General features: G+C 39.1%; 1 protein-coding gene and 1 pseudogene across 1 annotated transcript in view; one reads left to right on the forward strand and one right to left on the reverse strand.

The window, feature by feature from the left end:
• LOC137258076 (paramyosin-like) overlaps positions 1-13,567 on the reverse strand; it is a 258,586-nt gene that overhangs the window by 126,087 nt on the left and 118,932 nt on the right. The gene's annotated exons all lie outside the window — the stretch shown is intronic.
• On the forward strand, positions 1,245-2,665 carry LOC137258166 (uncharacterized; annotated as a pseudogene).

Here is a 13,567-nt window from a genome sequence, read left to right on the forward strand (position 1 = left end):
ATCCAGGTTTCATCACAGGTTACTAGCCTAAAGTGAAAATCTTCTGGTTTCTTGTTGTATCTGGTTAGCATGGAGTTGCTTACGGTGACCCTTGTTTGCTTCATTTCATCTGTAAGCATTCTTGACACCCATCTTGCGCACACCTTAGACATGATGAGATGTTCATGAAGAATAAGCCATTTTCCAGTTTTGCGACAAAAGTTCGTTTAGAGTGATGTCCCTTTGCAAAACCATGTGACCGCATGCAAACTGTCAAAACAAATGGCTGTTAAATTTTGTAACGTGTTTGACGGTGCACCGGCCACTATCTGATGTGTACACTTACAGAAGTTGAAGATGCCTTACCACCACTGTTGCTATGGCTTGTGCAAGTCTGCTAACAAGTACAAGCATCACCATGATATGGAAAACATATTTTTTATTCCTTTTCCGAAGCCTATGAGTCAACCGGAGAAATGTTTGAGGTGGACGAGGGCCTGTGGTCGAGATGGATTTGATGTGAAAAGCATCACGAGGCACACCTACATTTGTTCCAAACACTTTGTAGGTGAGTGTTTTTGTGAATATGCTACTCTACTGTGTTTGTTTGCAAGGTGAAAGTGAAAATTGAGCATGTATCGTCAATGTAAATGATTAATTTCTCGCACAACGAAAAAAAAAAAAAAAACAACCTGAGTCACCAATATATAAGTGGTTACATGTTGTAAAATAATGCGCCTACGCATAGTTTTAAACTGCTGTTTCAGTGCTTGTGTTAACTACAACTGGTTTATAAATATTCTGTCAGGTGGCCGTGGACCAACTGTGGATTTCCCCGACCCAGTCCCTTTAACCTCCACGTCCTCGAAGCCCAGACCACTCCCTCGTCAAAGACAGGCTGACCCAGTGACTTCAGACACTCAGTGCAAAAAGAGAAGTGTAGAGGATGATGTCTTACCTACCAAATGTATGTATGTTTAACTTTAGCAAGTTGCCTTACAATTAATGCATTCTCTTGTTTTGGATTGAATCCTTTTTATGTGATAATTTTACATACTTGTATATGCCCTATGTTAGTATTCTTTCGGTCTAATTATGTTCATATTATTTATCAGGTGAAATTCAAACGGGCATGGACATTGTTGGTCCAATGGCAGCTCTGGTGATCATGCCTACTGCACTGTCAAATCTACTGCTGATGGATCTACACAAACAAACCTGTGTTTTGATGAAATCAGCACATACACAGATGATATGCTGCAGAACCCCAAGATGCTGACAAAAAAATTAACAACGGATAACATCACTAAAACAACAAAAGCAGCAAGTTTTACACTGGTAAATATATTACATGTTGTTGTGTATCAACATAAATGTACACACAAAATACCTGCATATATACATGAAATAACTTAATTATTACACTGATAAATCCTTTGGGGTTTTGCACTGTAAGCAAAATATATGATTAATGTTAAATTATTATTCAACTTCACATAGTCAATGAAGATAGATGATCAGTTTTACACATTTACAACAGGGCTCAGTATTGCCATGCTCATGTTCAACTGGTTGAAAGACAAGGCTGCCAGGATGACCTACTGGAGAGGACAAAGTGAGAGAAAGCAAGATGGGGTGTGTTTGTCATGTTAGAACATATCAAAGGATCTTACACACTTCCATACTGGTTATTCAGTTTATTATGGTCAGAACATAAAGACATATTATTGATAATAAAGAAGGTTCCTAATTAATACATCTCTGAATTTTAGCTGGCAACCAGTACATTGTTTGCAACATCAGTTCAGAATGTAAACGGTACAGCACAGTAAATGTTAACAATTTCCTACTTTGTAATGCAGCAAAAATCCAGCAGAGGCCCCTCAAGACTCCTCTCTCTGTATGAGGAATTCATCATCACCCTGATGCGTCTACGGCGAGATAATGATGTGGAACAGTTGTCAGACTTATTTGGTGTTTCAAATTCTCACATAAGTAGAATTTTCAACACATGGATCAATCTGATGTGCAAAGAATTGTGTTTTCTTATCAAAATGGTCTTCCACAAGACAGGTGAAACATAATCTTTCAAAATGTTTAAATTATTTTCCAAATACCAAAGCAGTTATTGATTGTACAGAATTTCTACTTCAAAAAGTAAGCATTCCCTCCAGCCAGAGAGTAACATGGTCATCTTATAAACATAGAAATACCTTAAAGTGTTTGGTTGCTTGCTCTCCAAGAGGTTCATTTACTTTTGTTTCAAAATTATGGTCCAGCAGCATTTCAGATAGGAAGATAGTTCAGCAATCTGGTTTCTTAGATTTACTCTCTGAACATGATGACATCATCGCTGATAGAGGCTTTATAACAAGAGATCTCTTAGCCTTTAAAAAGGCAGCTCTCAACATACCACCATTTTCTCATGGGAGACAACTCAGTTCAGTAGCAGTTACCAAAACTAGGAGAATAGCAAATGCTAGAATACATGTTGAGAGAGCTATTGGCAGACTGAAAGAAAATAAACTATTAAAGGGTGTTATTCCTTTGAAAATGAAAGGTTCCCTTTGTCAGTGTGTGAATGTGGCAGCTTCACTGTGTAATTTGGACAATTTTCTTAATAGATAGATTTTGGGTTCATTCAAAACAAATACATGTACCTCATACAGTAAACAGGAAGTTTTAATCAGAGCTGACAAACTTCTTCATCTTCATCTATTTTACTTCTTTAAAGTCTGCAACAATGATGGAAACAATTGTTTTACATAAATAGATTTGATTTTTCTGATCATAGACTCAAAAAATTGTTCATGAAAAGGTACATTAATAACATGTATACCTTTCCTTGTGTAAATGACCAAATCACAGGACTGAAATCCATATATGCCTAATTGGCCTTGAATTTGATAATAATAATCACTGTCATCTTTAAGGTGCCCATTACCATCTTTCAGGTAACACCCCCATGTTGTGCAGCACTTTTAGGATCACAGTCTCGCAAAGCCCATGGACATTTATTTTCTAACAGTTTGTTTTGATGAGTTTCTTTGCATTGACATTTAACTGTACCATCCACTGAAGTACCATTGGAAAGGATTTTCTTTATCATTCAATAAACCTTTATTTTCACAGATAATTTTTTTATGTCTCCTTCTTTCAGTCTGTTTGTACATTTCTTTGGCCTTGCTTTCCCTTTTCCTACCCCACACAATAGCAGATGGTACATTGATAATGTCAGTGCTAAGTCTGTCATGGAGCAAACATTTCACTAACTTTGAGCAGTCAATGTTTTAAAATTGGAAGTAGTCACCATGCCTATTCTCATAACTGACCATGTAGGATTCTCACTCTGTCATGTTCAATGTAAATAATGTCATCAGGACAATATTTCAGTCTATCAATAATGTCCTCAGAGATCTCAGAACCAGGAGGCAACTCAAGGGCCTCTAGCTTCTTGAGTAGGGACATAGCAACTCATTCCTCATTAATTTTCATTGCTTGAATCTCTTTGTCAGTGGGATCAAGGAGGCTCTCTAAGGCACAAGCATTAGGATTGATCTGCAAATGTGAAAGTTTTGGATAAGTTACATAATACATGTATAATATAATTCACCTGGGTTACATCTCACACTGAACACTGAAAACTGTCCTTTTCTGTCATGATTCCACCTTTTCCAAAACCTTTTTATATGAATACTTAACATTTTCATGCTAAAGCTACTTGTCACATGTTGCATACAGAAATAAAAATATTTCAGTCATTCTAACCTGGTGCAGGGAGGCTGCAAAATAGGCCACCTGTTCAGGTGATGGATTTGATCTGTTACTTATTGGTTGAGGATCAAACTTATCCAGGCCATGGTCACTACTTGTGTCAGGAACATAGGAACTTACAAATAGGCTATGATCCACTGAAACATGGATTTAAATACACATTGCTTCCAAGAGTTTGGGACTGGTTGTTTCTTTGCAAACTGAAGACAGTTGGGAAATTTGGCTTTAATGGTATTTAATCTTGTTTAAGCTTTATGCTATGTAGTCAAAAAAGGGCAATGCATTTAATTTTAAGGATCATCATGAGATTTAGACCTTCCCAGTGTTAGATCACTTACCCTCCTGGGCACTGACAGTAAGCGGTCTTAATGTCAACATTCATTTTGTCCACAGCAATCCATAGGTTGGAGAACTCGGACTTTAAGTAGGTTTTGTCCCGTTGTGTTGGCTTCACAGATGCTTAAAAAATTCTGACGGTGTCAGTAGCATCAACATACTCCACACTGTTGACATGCCCATCGGCATACAAGTGATAGTCTTGAAAAGATTTGTAAGCACGGAGCTTCCTTCTGTCGTAATCGGGCCTGAATGACACTAAATTAATGTTCAGGTGTGATAGTGTTTGGAATGTGCAGTTTACATCGGAAACATCATGTAAGACGGGCAAATTCAAGTTGGCAACACACTCGCACAAAGTGATCAATTCGCGACGAATGTAGCCTGTAAATGTCACACCACGATCTTTCAAATACATTTTCAACTGTGGTACAGTCTTTGACGAGTACATACTTGATATTTTCTTCAAATAATGATCGCAGGCCAAAGGTAAACGATATCGTCTATCGACAGAACAAACGGAACATCAACATGACAGCTGTTGTTAATGTTTCGTCATGCCCGCGGTCACGTGCCACAAAGGGCAGATAACTCTAAACGGCAACACTGGAAAATGGCTTATTGTTGCGATGGATCCTCGTGAAATGCCTGTGGTCTCCTCTAACTCGTGGAGTGTGATTCGATGATTTTCCAGCACAAGTCTATGCACTCTGTCAATGTTTTCCTGAGTAGTGCTTGTTGTTGGGCGACCTGGATGGAGGTCATCTTCAAGACTCTCTCTACCATGCTTAAATTCATTGACCCATCGTTTGATGGTTGCAGATGAAGGGGAAGACTTCCCGTAAACTGCTCAAAGCCCTTCTTCAATGTTCTTCGCAGAGTTTCCTTCAAGAACTAAAAACTTAATTACTGCTCTATACTTAATTTTATTCATTTTAACTGCCGTGAGGGGGGTCTCTTTCTGTCAATGTGAGCTGTTCAATAACTTCTGAGAGTAGGATACCAAAACTTATATATCACATCAGCTACACCCCAAGGTTCAATGTCGTACCATAGGCTGTGACACCTGGCTAAGAAAAATGCTCAAGGCTCAAAACTTATTGACATCCCCTCATATGGACTTGTTTAGGAAGTTTCTTGACTCTTACTTTAAAAAGTATTTCGTTGGTGTTTCCCCAATTTGCTTTAGATCTTATAAGTGTTCGGTATATTTTAATTGGCAATTTGATCTAGCTCATGTTTTAAAATATTTACTTCATTTAGTAGAGCTTGCTCACCATTCTCATTCAGATCTAGTTTCGTTTCTAGTTCATCTTATCTAGTTTCTAGGCTCTTTTCCTTTTCATTTACAACTTTCTTTTTAGTGAAGGAATAATCTATTGTTTTACCCCTAATCATGAGGAGTAGTGTTTCCCAGAGTAGTTGATCATTATTAGAGTATTTGTTTCCTTCATTATCTTCTTTAAATAGGTCCAAAGTTTGATTTAATTGTATCTTTTACTTGTTTTACGTATTTCCTTTCTCGAAGGAGTGAATTATTAAATTTCCAGAAACTTTTTCCCCTGGCTAAAGTAGAAAAGGTCTAAGACAGGGAAATTAGTGAGTGGTCAGAATTCATACTAGGTAAAATATTGCAGGTGTAAACAGTAGATAGCAGTCCATGTGAAATCAAAAAGAAATCTAGTCTCGCTTGTTTGAGAGGGGTAGGCTGTCACCAAGTAAAGCGTCTACTATTGTAGTTATGTTCACGCCAAGGGTCTTTCAGATCAAGTTTATCAATCATTTCAAAAACTTAATACCTTGCCTTTGGATTGTTGATATGTTTGTTGTTGTAAGTGTTAAGTTCTTTGTTTATAACAAGATTTCAGTCTCCACACATGCATATTGCATCACTATCATACTTTATAATTACGTCCATGATATCCTTGAAGAAATCTGGATTGTCCTCATTAGGTCCGTATATGCTGACTACAGTATAAGTTACTTCACGAATTAAACTCTTAAGGGCAACATAGTTTCCAAAAGCATCTAAATTGCTCTCTAGTACTTTGAACTCGAAATTATAATTTAATAGCATTGCAGTTACCCTACCATTGCTTCTGAAGCAGCTTATGAAACACTCGTTATATCCCCATTGTTCTTTTATCTTCTGAATTTGGTCGGGTGTGTAGTGAACATCTTGCAAGCAATATATGTTTTCTTTTATCTTTACGCTTTAGCGTATTGTTTAGGCCCTTCGGTTTTTGGGATAGTATCTTAAGAGTTTCCGTCGTCTTTTATAAGACGAACTATTTGTGTTGTTCCAGGTATTGTGGGGTGAAATCCACACCTAAGAATGGGTACAGTAGATTTTTTAATACAGTTTGCCTGCTTTTTCGGTATGAAATACTTCCTGTATAGAAATAAGGACACTGAGGGCAGTAACCCTCTGAAACAATTAAACACAAAAAACATATTGTGATGAGAGAGGTAAATCTACACCACGAATATCCCTCTGTTCAAGTAAATATCCCTCTATGTACAAATTGTAACGTCAGCGTTCTTCACACCTGAGTAGTACTAGTAATTACACATATATGCTTTTGGGATCGACATCGAGATGTTCATGCATGTACATTTCAGCAAATATTCATCATACGGTAATGTAAATACATAATGTAACTTCGATGTTCTACACCACCGGATGATGGCTACACGCATAGGGTATTAGGATCAACATGCAAGGACAGTGAGAAGTTTCAGCGTGAATCAATTGTGTGCTTGAAAAACTGCCATGATGTACCAATACATCTCCTTGTAGAGATTTCTAATGAAAGAGCCGGGGTTTCAGTGTTCAGTCATCTGTTCGCGTGTCAGATATTCATGGGGTGGGAGAGCCGCTCACACACACACATACTGTTGTACCACATGCGCAACTGGAAGCTCATTAAATCTGTTTGAATAACTATGTTGTGGATGAGATCTGGATGTGACTTTGAGTGCATGTTGTGTATTTGTTTGATGGAGCTCGGTGAGTCGGAGAAGATGAGGAAGTTACGTTGTCGGAGGGATGGAATTAGGTGGAGTGCAGTGAGAATTACTGTTAGTTCTGCAGTGTTTATGGAGGTGTGGTTGTTGTAATGGAGGTTGGTTATAATAGGGAGTGTTCTTTTTACATGTATGCCTATGCCGGTGAGTTTGTTTGGGTTGATGGAGGCGTTGGTGTAGTTTGAGTTGATATAGTTAAGTGAGATGTACAGTTGGTTTAGTAGTGTTTTTTGGGTAAGTGTTGGAGGGTGGAGTTGAAGGTGGTGGGTGGTGGATTGTTGTGAATGTAGCTGGTAATGGGAGGTGTTTAGTAGTTGTGAGTGAACAGACTGTGGAGGTGGGTGAGGTAGGGGGCCTTATGTGGGTTAGATTTAAATTTTTTTATTGTGGATTTCTTTATTTTGTCATATTTTTGTGTGATGTTTGAATAGTTGGTTGTGTTGGGCCCCAGCCCAGTGAGTAGGGTTTTGTTGATTCTTTGTGTTATTGAAGTGGTGCCTGAGAGTGGAAGGAGTGTGTTGAGGGAGGGCTACTTTGAGGGCTTGAAATTGGATGGAATTAAATTTTTGGATGTTGGGGGTGGGGAGAGTGAGATGAAGACCAGAGTGGCGTAGTTCAGCCGCTCCAATACAAGAGTCCAGTATAAGAATTTTGTATATATTGATTAGTGTGTGTATGTTGGCATCTGGATTCTGTGGGTGTGATGGGTGTGGTGTTGGTGGATGGGTTGGAAGTGGGGATGTGTGAATTTATTGTGATTTTGTAGGTCAGTGACTCCATGGCTCACACTGACCCATTGAGAAATCACTCATGTGTGTTCAGACAATCCAGAGGATATTGTTGCAGTTTTGGAAGTTAACATTCCTGTTTAGGAGAGTTTTGTTCTGTATTGGTGTATATGAGTTCAGTTTTGCTTATTTGTTCACCGTTTGTAGGCCCGAGTTAGATAGGGGATTTCACTGGAACCCTCACTTGGACCCAAGAAGGTTATCATAGTAATAAACGTGAAAACACTCTCTTACAAACACCTCCTACAACTTTCAGAAAAAGAGACTCAGGAGATGTCTCCCATGCAAATGATGAAAACAATATGAGAACTATTCCAGAATTGTCTCTTTCTCGATTTCTCCTATCCCATTTGAAACTTTACTGGAAAAATGACAATCTAAATAATTCAATGGAATGGGTCTTGCACGGAAAACTATGTAATAATGATGAAGTATACTATGTAAAATTTAAACAAGTGTAGCCTATCTTTAGAAAACAACATCGTCCACAAGCAAATTCAAGAATGAAAAATATCAAGGTGTATATAAAGGTGTACATACAAGAATATCTTTGTTACAAAACGTAACAAACACAGCAAAGATCCTATACGAGTTTTACATTACAGTGTCGACTCCTGCAACACACAGGAATATATCTGTAACCTTTTTGGCCAGTACCTTAACAACAATCTCTGGTAACCATATACCATACCATATATGATGAACCTTTTGATGTATCTTTTACCGAACATGTAAATAATTTGTTGGTGATATCATGTCATCTCCAGAAGACCATCCTTATTCCCATACAGAGGTAAATCCACTGCTATTGTGCCCATTCATCATTGAAGAATTGTTTGTCTCTGTCAAATGGTTAAGATGTGGTAAATACCTTTCAATCAGATTTCATCTTAAATGAACATTTTAAATGTGCAGGAAGATCCCTCATAGTCTTACGCTGTATAATGCCTATATCTCATATGAATATATTCTGCATATGTTTAATATTGGTTGCATCTTACCTGTGCACAAAGGCCATGGTAAAAGTAGGCACAATCCTTTTAATTATATAGGGATTACACTCACTTCCATCATTGATAAATTATTTGAAAGACTTCTGCTTTGTAGGACTGAAACGTGGGCAAAAGAATACAAAGACTTTCCACACCCATTTCACTTTGCACTTAAAAAGTGACCTGGTGCAGAGATTGCTGCTCTTGTGTTTATTAGGCTGGACAATCAAACTGCAGTAGCACACATAGTCAGGGGATGGGGGACGAAATCCCATTTGTTAAACTGCCTCTCCAAGGAGATATGGGAGTGGTGTGCTGTGAGATCAATAAACATGACAGCAGAACATCTGCTGGGAATTCTGAATTCTGCAGCAGACTGGCAGTCCCGGAATTACCAGGACAGCAGAGACTGAATGTTGAACAGTCATGTTCAAGAAGATTCTGTCGCTGTTTGGGCCATTGTCAGTGGCTGTGTTTGCATCCAAGTTGAACAAACAGCTGAGCCATTATGTCAGTTGGAAACCAGACCCAGATGCCTTGGGAACGTATGCTTTCCTATAGAACTGGAAACATTATCGGAACGCTGTTCCCCCCATTCATTTTGGTGGGGAGATGCCTGGCCAAAGTAATGAAGGAGGGGGGACACTAGTGGCAGGCACAGGTCTGGTACCCTCTCTTGCTAGAAATGGCAGTGGTGAACCCGATCAGGCTACCATTAACTTGGGACCTCTTAACCTCGCCTTCAGGCCAGGTCCACCAGCTGGTGGAACTGAAGACACTGCATCTAGCAGCTTGGAAGGTTTCAAAGAATCTCATAGCTGGAATATCAGCGAGGTCTGCAGACCTTCATGCTAGGGCATGGTGGTCAGGAACAAGGACAGCTTACAAAAGCACCTGAGGACAGTGGGTTTGCTGGCGTTACCCCGTTCAGTAACCTATTTCCGCTATTATAGATTATCTGACTTTCTTTTATGACAAGGGATTAACGTACCCAACAATTAATGTTCATTGGTCAGCAGTCTCCAAGCATCATGCAACCTTAGGCTGTGTTAAGGTGGGTCAGTGGCTTGTGATCTGTGAGCATATATGGGCAATCTATATAAACTTAAAGTGTGCTTTTCACTGTATATTAAGTCATCTGTTGTTCTCCAAGAATAAACGCATTTGAGGTTTTTGTTTTGGAAGGACAGGTTTTACTTTTCGTTAGTAAGACCGCTTCTTTTACCGCTTTCTTTACTTTTCCTAACTTTATATGAATATCAACATTCAAATGATACATGACTGGTTGAAATCAATTGAAACATATAGTTCAAAATTAAACTCACAATACAAAGAATTTCTGAAGCGGCATTGGACCTTAATTCTCACATTTACCGGATGCCACTGGGCCGACAAAGGTGGAGGAGTTAAATTATGTACTTATAGATACTGTCATTAAAATGATTTTGCGCGCGCTTCAGTTATTGTTATGTAGCTTCATTAAATGATCAACTACATTGTAATTATGAATCAATGATGGTATATATGTTAGAGAAAACACTTCTCCTCGGTTTTGGTAGACAATGTAAAACCAAAATACATGTGTATCAACGAGGATAGGATAACCTTTCATTTCATGAAAAGAACAAAAACATGTCAGCCAGGAAACACTCATAATGTGTTAGAATTCTTCAGGTATGAGAAGGACAAATCCTTGTGTGTAGTTGAATGCATTGAAGGATATTTGGCCAGGAGTAGATTATCGCAGGAGGTCTCTGAGAAAGTCCTGCGCCATAATCTCCTCCTGAGCTAGATGAAGTCCCACGGGCATGTGAAAACTTGCACCACAAGCAGATGGCTAAAAGATGTCATAAGGGAGTCTGGGGTGGCAGCGGAGTTCACAGCGCACTCTACCAGGCTGCTTCCACATCTAAGGAAATGGGTCAGGGTATCACTGTTGACGATATCATGAAACAGTTGAATTGGTCAAAGCAATCAACTTTCAGAAAGTGTTCTTGCAGGACTCCAGAGGTCAACACTTTCCAGCATGCAGTTTTGACCAGGTAAGCTTTAAACTAACACTTGAGTATCTTGCTAAAGGTTGCGAAATGAAATTGTGGATTTCATCAGCTCATGAAGTGAACGCCATGAAATCATAACTTTATGAGTAACCGCAGACAAGATATGAAAGTGTTCCCACCCATTCTGTTTGCTTGCCTTCGGAACTAAAATATTTTGCCTTTGTTGCAGATAGGACCTAGCAAGGGTTGGAGCCCAGCGTTCTGTGGGTCTCTGGATGTCTGGACAGCCTGACAGGTGGAGCCCTTTGTGGCATGATAGTGACTTTAATACGCTAATACACATTCCGTCCAGATGCTAATATAGGCATTTTCTTGTTATTATTGAGCATTAAAATTGTGGTGGATGAGTTTGGATCCTGTTTTGCTTCTCCCTGTTCTGCTGCTAGCTGAAAGCTGGTAATGGAGAACATCGAATTCACACGGGAATTTGAAAAGCTGGTTTGCGCCACCTGGTGGCAGGGAGATAACACTTTTATGTCTTGCCTTCGGTTACTCATAAAATCATGATTTCATGGCGCTCACTACATGAGCTGATGAAATCTACAATTATTGACCATTTGGAATTTGAAATTAATACCTATTGGGCTTTTAAGCCATAAACAAAGAGCCGGCAAAGCATATCGGCAAATGAACCAGTGAGTGAGTGAGTTTAGTTTTACGCCGCACTCAGCAATATTTAAGCTACATGGCAGCGGTCTGTAAATAATCGAGTCTGGACCAGACAATTGAGTGATCAACAACATGAGCATCGATCTGCGCAAGTGGGAACTGATGACGTGTCAACCAAGTCAGCGAGTCGGAAAACCCGATCCCGTTAGTAGCTTCTTACGACTTGCACAGTCGCCTTTTATACCAAGCATGGGTTGCCTGAAGGCCTCTTCTACCCTGGGATCTTCACAGGTCAAATGAACCAGTGGCCAATGACAAGGCGTCATTACACATGTGTGCATACCCACTGGCTCTGACTGGGTTCAGTATCGCAGCTGCTTCATTTTGGAGGTAAACCCAAGTAGAAAATGTTGCACTTTTGATTTGCGATTATATGCTTATAATTTTGTTTACTTGTTTTTTCACAATCACCAATCATTTTATATATCATGAGCAAGTAATAACTGTGTTTTAATTATGTTTGATTTTTTGGTTGCATGTGACCTTTAATCATAAACATGGCTTATATTTTGGTGGTCTTAGCTCCTTAAACACTGTACACATTTGGTGAAATGTAATTCTACCATGTGCCCTGTATGGCTGTAATTGCCTGGTGTGAGTTGTCTCCCAAGGATTATGATATGCTGGAATTAGTACAAAAATATATGGTTCAAGGTCTATCTAAATGGTACAGTTTAGTTATTGCCAGAGGTTGTACAATATAGGGAACTAAAAATACATGGAAAACGAATCCATAGAAAAAAATGTGCAAACACTTTGCCACCCACAATTGAAGTGCCATCTACTATCAAAGATTTCTACAATCATATGGATGGTCCAGAGGAGTGCAAAGGAGTTGGCAAATATGTTGGCAGAAGCTCTACAAATGCTGTGAACTCAAGAAGCATCTACTATTCCAGGAGAAGAAGAAGAAGAAGAAATATTAGAAAAGATTGTAGAGGAACAAAAAAAACAAAAAAACAAACAAAAGAAGGCACACAAGATATTGGACATATGCTATACACTTCACAAAAAATAGATATACATATCTGATCCTGCTATGGCTGTATAGAAAGTTAGGAAAGCTACATACAAACATGCTGGCAATAGTGAAAAAGAACAATTTGTACATCCTGCAAAACAATGAACTATTGCAATAGATTTCATTAAAAAAGATCCTTCCTATATGGAGTAGACCAAAAAAAGAGGCAGATCACATATAGTACACCGTACAGTGGTAGACAGATTGTGTACATTGTGTGGTAGCCATATGGGTATACTGAGTGGCAGTGTGTGTATAAAGTGTGGAAGTCCTGTTGTAGTCTTTCACGTATACTGTGTGGCAGTAGTGTGGTAGTCATACATGGATACTGGGTGACAGTTGTATGTGCATACTGTGTGGCAGTAGTGTGGTAGTCATACATGGATACTGGGTGACAGTTGTATGTGTATACTGTGTGGCAGTAGTGTGGTAGTCGTTCATGTATACTGGGAGGCAGTCATACATGTATATTTTGTGGCAGTAGTGGCAGTGGTAGTCGTATGTGTATATTATTAGTTACACAGTGTTTTGAAAGGGACTACAAGATCCTTGCAAATCCTGTAAATAACGCTACAAATTGATGAAGCATAACAAACAGAGTTCGAGAAACTGCCTAGGGATCTGGTACTGCTTGTAAAATGTGTCCAGAATGCTCTAGGATTTGTGTGTCTTTCTCGGAAAGGAATAAATGGGAACACTACTCAGCAAGGTCTCAAAAACCTCAGTCCATGCCATGTCAGAAGTTCTCTGTGTGAGTGTCTTGTGTTCTGTTCTGGAGCTGCTGGGAGCCTTTGATATGCATATATCTGGCTTGTGATATATGTACTTCTTTACCTCCTGGAGAGACACATTGCCAGATCAGATCTTGGCTTCTCACGATAGCTTGGTTCCTTGGTTCCTTGTTGTGTCTGTTTGTTCTAA

Source organism: Haliotis asinina, chromosome 12, assembly GCF_037392515.1.
Source record: "Haliotis asinina isolate JCU_RB_2024 chromosome 12, JCU_Hal_asi_v2, whole genome shotgun sequence".
Classification (NCBI taxonomy): domain Eukaryota; kingdom Metazoa; phylum Mollusca; class Gastropoda; order Lepetellida; family Haliotidae; genus Haliotis; species Haliotis asinina.